Source organism: Prenolepis imparis, unplaced genomic scaffold, assembly GCF_030444845.1.
Source record: "Prenolepis imparis isolate NDT839.2.m4 unplaced genomic scaffold, iyPreImpa1.0 SCAF_14, whole genome shotgun sequence".
NCBI classification, from domain to species: domain Eukaryota; kingdom Metazoa; phylum Arthropoda; class Insecta; order Hymenoptera; family Formicidae; genus Prenolepis; species Prenolepis imparis.
This window is the reverse complement of record NW_028141172.1, coordinates 1,870,195-1,876,641: the sequence shown is the minus strand read 5'-3', so window position 1 is coordinate 1,876,641 and position 6,447 is coordinate 1,870,195.

The window sequence follows — 6,447 nt, the reverse complement described above, 5'->3', positions numbered from 1 at the left end:
CAAAATAACAAAAAATTATGTAATTTAAAAAATAAAAAAATTGTAATCATCCCCCTCTGGAAAAAATTCTATGAATGTATATACATACACACACGTGTACAATTCAAAATATGATCCTGACATAGATGTCTTTTTGATATATGGGATGCGTCGGACATTTTTGGGGGAAACGTAAGAATATTTATCTTGAATAAAAAAATTTAAAAAACACAAATGCTACACGTGCGCTGGTTACACACACGTTAAATTTGATTGATCGCTCTTATTTATCAAGATGCAAAATAGAAAAGTGAAAAATTACTTAAAACTCTGGTTTTGACAATAAGAATTTAAATATTATTAATTTATTCTTACTTTTGCGATATCGAGTTATAATTTTTCTTTTACTTCATTTAAATACTTCATTTTTCTTTTACTTCAAATCTGTTTTTTTCCACACCTTAGATCAAGTGTATTCTGAAAAAATTTAGAGGCACTTAAATATCTAGAACGATATCAAAAACAATTGAATCAATTTTTTTATGATAGAAATTACCACACACATTCATAACAAAGATTACGAAAATAATTTTTTCTACAGCGTATTTTTTAGATGATATTAAAACACGTCGATTCTACCTCACTTGAAAAGTTTGATTCAATATTTTTCCACTTCGTCATATTTTATATTTGCTCGACAGAAATCTAAAAAAAAGATGCAAAAAAAGCTTCTTATTTAAGGAGACTTCATCTGTGATCGAAGAATACTATTACAGAGCTGAGAAACGTCAACGTTATAATTCGAAAGAGATTCCAATGCTCTGTACGAGATATTGAAACACAACGAAGCTCGACAGAGTTCGCTGGTCCACACTCTTGGGAATATATTCATGTATAGGGGAAGACCCGACGAGATCGAGGGGAGGACAGAGAGAGCAGACGAATGAAAAAGTTAATTGAACGAGTAGTTCTTCTCGTACGACGAGGACAGCAAATCATGGTATTTTTTTTACTTTTTTTACTTTTTTTCAAACGCATTATACATGGGTACATTCGCATAATGAAGAGCACAAAAAAAATGCACAGGGAGAAAAGGATAACGCTATATGCAAATAATTCCATGGCGGCCGAATGGTGATATCTTTATAACAAAGTATAATATGTAGTTTTTTGTTTGTTTGTTTATTTAGTTGCGCTAGCAATAAACTCTTTTTAGCGTCATTAAATTTGCGTACAAACAGCTGTTTCTCCGCTCTGCGAAAAACAACAAAGTTTGTCCGTATTGCACATCAGTACGTTCGCGACCACTGGCTCAAATTAAATGTAATCAAGTTTGGTGTTTTTGCAGTTCCCTTTCATCCGTACCATGGAAACGTGGAAACTTTTGATGAGATCCAACGCCGCGCTTCCTTCTTTCGGAAAACAATTGTCATTTTTATTACATTTTTACGAATCGATAAATAAACGTGAAAAAAATTTTTATATAGAGAGATTTTCTCGCGAGCTCTTTTTTTCTTGCATATCGGATTTATGGTGCACACAAATTTCATCGGACATCTCACTCTCTCTCTCTCTCTCTCTCTCTCTCTCTCTCTCTTCGATTCCCTGTAAACAATTTTCGTACAATAGTGCTTCTCCGCTCCCCTTTATTCTTCAGCTTCACCCTATAGAATACTTTATGATTAAAATTCGGCAAAAAGAATTTTCTCTAAACTACGGTTAAAGCTTTATTACTATCTCTCCTTCAGAAATATAGAGCATGTTTGTCACTTGACGCGGAAGCGCGAATAATCAGCTTAATTAAGAGCTGGCGATGCAAAGTCGCGTGAATTGAAGCGAACCGATAACCGCTTAAGTGTCAAGTAATTATATATACGGGACAACCTGCTTTTCCGACAAAAAATGAGAAATTCGTAGATATACGATGATTCAGCATATCCTATCTTATCCCTACATATACTTACACACACATGCGTATCGTACATCCTGTGTAACATATCGTACACTCATTCTTGTTTCAAGTAGCGCGTCGCGATAATTGCTCGCAAATCGCTCGCACGCTTATACATCCTTCTGCAAATGTTTGTTTAACCTAGACACAATTGTACTCATGTCCGATCCTTTGTTTTTTAAGAGCTCTGAAAGCTTTAGAATTGGGGAGCCAAGTGACGGTGGGTTTTCTATCCCGAAAAGGGTCGCGAGAAAAGCTTGAAATTTTAATTATTCGATGAAAAAGGAAAGAGGGATAAGGAGATTTCATTCCTTATAATAATTTTAGATTTAAAGTGCGCGAAGATACGCGCTTCTCTGGTTGCGATGGACGAGATCTACATACATGCAGACAGTATACAGAGTTAAATTAACCTTCGCTCGACGGATATCGGGTCCATTCGGACCCATCTCTGTTGAATGTCAACCGTCAAAGCGTCAATCGTCGTTTGTTTTATCCCTTTCCCTCTTCTCCCCAGGACTGCCTGAAACGCCGAGGAAACAAAGGCCGAGTGACGCTTTGACGGTTGACATTTAGCAAGAGATGGGTCCGAATGGACCTGATATCTCGCTTGGCAATGTTTATAAGCAGTACTTTAACTTTCAATTAAATTAAAATAAGTAATTTCAATGTCTCTTCAATCTTCCCACTATTTGTTGTTATAATCTAATATTCATCTTCTTATTGCGTTGTATGTCTCTTCCATTTCGTCTCAATTTTATCTTCTCCTCCTGAATTTGTTAGCGAGATCATCTGCTACTACCTGTTTATTATTTATGCACGCAAATTTAACTGTATTAGATATGTATTGGGGGATACATTCTAAATGCATTAGAATAATTCCGAAGTCATGTATCTTATTTGCAACTAGAGCGAAATTGAATATGGATCACTGACCCGTAACACCGTTCTTCGTATTTTGCGATATGCAAGCGCCAAACTAGTTTCAGCCTGTTTCCATAAAGCAAGCATCCTGTTTACCCAGAAATGAGATAAAGTGTTTAAAAAAAAAACTAATCCATATTCACGGTATACCCGGTAAATTTGTCACGTGTATTTCATTTAACTAAAATTAAGAAAATATAAAAAAAAAGAAACCAGACACAAATCCTCTTTTGTATGTACTCTTCATAATTAATTACGAATATTATAAATATTATATATCTTTTGTTGCACGTTTAACGTCTCTTTGAAAAATGTAAGAGCTCATCTCCAGTGATCCGAAACTAGCTCTCTCTCTCTCTCTCTCTCTCTCTCTCTCTCTCTCTCTCTCTCTCTCTCTCTCTCTCTCTCTCTCTCTCTCTCTCTCTCTCTCTCTCTCTCTCTCTCTCTCTCTCTCTCTCTCTCTCTCTCTCTCTCTCTCTCTCTCTCCATGTTTTTCCCACTTCTCCTTTTTTTCAATTAAGCTGTCATAGTTCGATGAAATAACTTTATGAAATGCGGCGGAAAATTTGTTATTACATCAACGGTGATGTAAAACGCTACTGAAAGGCGCGGTGTATTTTCGATACGGTACTCCGTAAAATCGTTTTGACAGATCTAATTCCGCATTCTCGCATTCTCGCATTTTTTGAACCGTGTTTTCCGACGTATGGATTTTAGAAAACTCGCGCTTAATCCTAAATTGGATCGAAAATACACGCAACTTTGAAAATTATTTATTCAGGCGCTATCGAACTCTATCTTGGGGAAAATGGCCACGAGATTAACGAATACATAACTAATGAATAAATGGCAAGAGAACGTGCGATATTTAAAAAACCATCATCGTATCCATTCCGCCGCGAAATGGAACTACGGTATAGCGGACCCCAGGGAACTGTAATGCGCCCTTTTCCTCCCGCAGAGATACAGAACATGGCTTGGATATTGGCCACTAATCATCGTTAATGCGCACGCTCAGCCCTCCGAATATATTTGCTTAAAAGCCTTCGGGGAGGCCTACCTGTGCATTTGCTATAACGTAACGTAATGTCAAAGTAATGAGATATGTGCCGTAACGCGTTATTATTATACAACGCCAGCGTCTTACGCCGCTATCGTATTATCTCGCTTAATACTACAATTTAATATTGCATTTAACGCTGTATAAATGTACTCTTCTCCATTATCGCGTAAAAATTGCGCTCAAATAAGGGAGAGAGAGAGAGAGAGAGAGGACTCGGACAAGTGTGCATATGCAGCAGCATGAATTCTATCAACAGCTTGTACAAAGTTTCGAGAGAGGTGAATAATTACGCGTCAGAACACATGCATTATATATACAATATATATATGTGTGAAAATAATATATAAATGCAATATACATTATTATGTAACATGAATGTAAGCCGCTACTTCAACGTATTCTACTTATAAAAGTGAGCAAAAATGTTTATATAAATATATGTCCAAAAAAAATGTTTTAATTGGTTCCTCCGTCCTGTCAGAATGCTTGACAGGTGTTGTTTACGTACAGAAAATTTACAGACAAACGATTTACCTATTTTGCTCGAAAATGAATTATTTTGAGGTATGAGAATTAATATTTTTTTAATTACTTTTTAGATATAAAATAAATACGCTTTGTAATTATCTTAAGTTTCAATCCAAACGTGACGTGAAAACGATAGACATTTTTGGACATATATGAACTATTTTGCTCATTTCAAGTACTAGTTGAGTAGAATATGCTCCTGAAGTAGCGGCCCGCATTTATGATACCCTGTATATAAATGTATATACTATATACATAATCTTGCGAAAGACGAGCGCGTCTTTGATGGTTAAGGAACAGTCAATCGTAATTGGAGCGCGAATATGTAACATAATCATCTCTGCGAATTGCTGTGAACGCTTAAATGCTCTCTGGCAGAGTGAGAGTACGAAGCTACTTTACGACTTTAATGATTGCTTCATGTACGACGTCGCAAATAAAAGACAAAAGGATGAAGCAATAAGATATAAGAGCGACGATGAAGAGTGAGTCGAGGAGCGAGGAAGGAGGCAAAAGCTCTTCGGGTTCGCGACGATAAAACCATTTTCGCTAATTCGTAGTTTACGAGAGAGAGAGAGAGAGAGAGAGAGAGAGAGAAAGGATAGCTTTTATGAAATTGGAGTTATAAAAATCTCAAACACTCTCCGTGGGTGTTGATTCCCCACATCGCAAACGCGGGAAAAGAATATAACGTGACACCAAATCGGTTTCATCTAATTATACCGGAAGATAAACGGTTCTCTCCCCTGTATTTCTCTCTCTCTCTCTCTCTCTCTTTCACGGAAATCCATAGAAATCTCGACTGGCTAATAATTAAAGCCCCGGGTATCGATTCGACACGTACATGGCGGCTGCCGGCATCGGGCAACTCCGGGCTGGCAGCTCCAATTGTTTCTCTCCCTCTTCCGTAATTAGCCGAGATGTATCCGTGCAAGCATAAACAACTTGTGAATTGTAAAAGGTCGAGAGTCGTGAAGAGAGAGAAGGAGAAAGAGAGAGAAAAGGAGTCAATGTGAATAATTAATAATTCCACCAACGCGCGGAAAGGGTTGTGTCTTCGGCCAATCGATATCCCCTAAGCGTGCGTACAACTCTGTCCCGTTAATTTGATGATAAAATTTTAACAAGTTCTTCGGGTCACGTGGTCGCGAAAAATTCACGCCGTTCATGTAGTACCACTTTGGGCTTTTCACGCTTTCAGGGATGCCTTCGCGTTGCCGAGGAGATGGGAGGCATCTCCAAAAATAAGGGATGCGGATAAATCGAGCAACGTAGCGAGAGAGAGAGAGATAAAAAGAGAGAGTGGAAGTTTCGTTCTCGTAAGAGAGATATCCGTACTTGCAGAATTTTCGAGTAAATATTTTTTTTACGAGAGATACGGCGAAAGAATTCAATATTTATCTAAAACTACGGGCGAACGAATTTTATTCGTGTGCGTGACTGAAAACTTGATATCGCGTAATTCCGTTTTACAGCTGATTCTACGACGGCACAAAGATAGAGATGAGAATGGAAAATGAGCTTGAAACTGGAGAACTCTTGATTAAGAATGCAATCTTATTATAATATGTACTGTTATCAGCGATATACTTTTTTCGCCCTTTCTTCTCTTTCTTAATATTCCTCGCGCGTATGTTTATGTTAAAATATGTGGCATGCGATCAAAATAGAAACGCATATTTTTGAATCCCATCGCATACACAATTTTAAAAAATTTCTGTTTCCCTAAATTCGTAATCTATATTCGAAAGCCAATTACATAAGCTTTGAAATAATGCTCCTCGCTTTTTTTAATTTGCGTTACTTTTGAAATGTTTCGCATACATCTCATCGCGACATGGGAAAAAAACGCAGACATATCTATTTCATACCGTATAGACATAGATATTTCTCTAGATTGGCTAGAGTGATCGATCCATTCAATGTTGAACCGCGGCTGTATGCTAGGAACGTGACGTGATTATATTCTCACATATACACACCTACGACGGTTTATTATTCA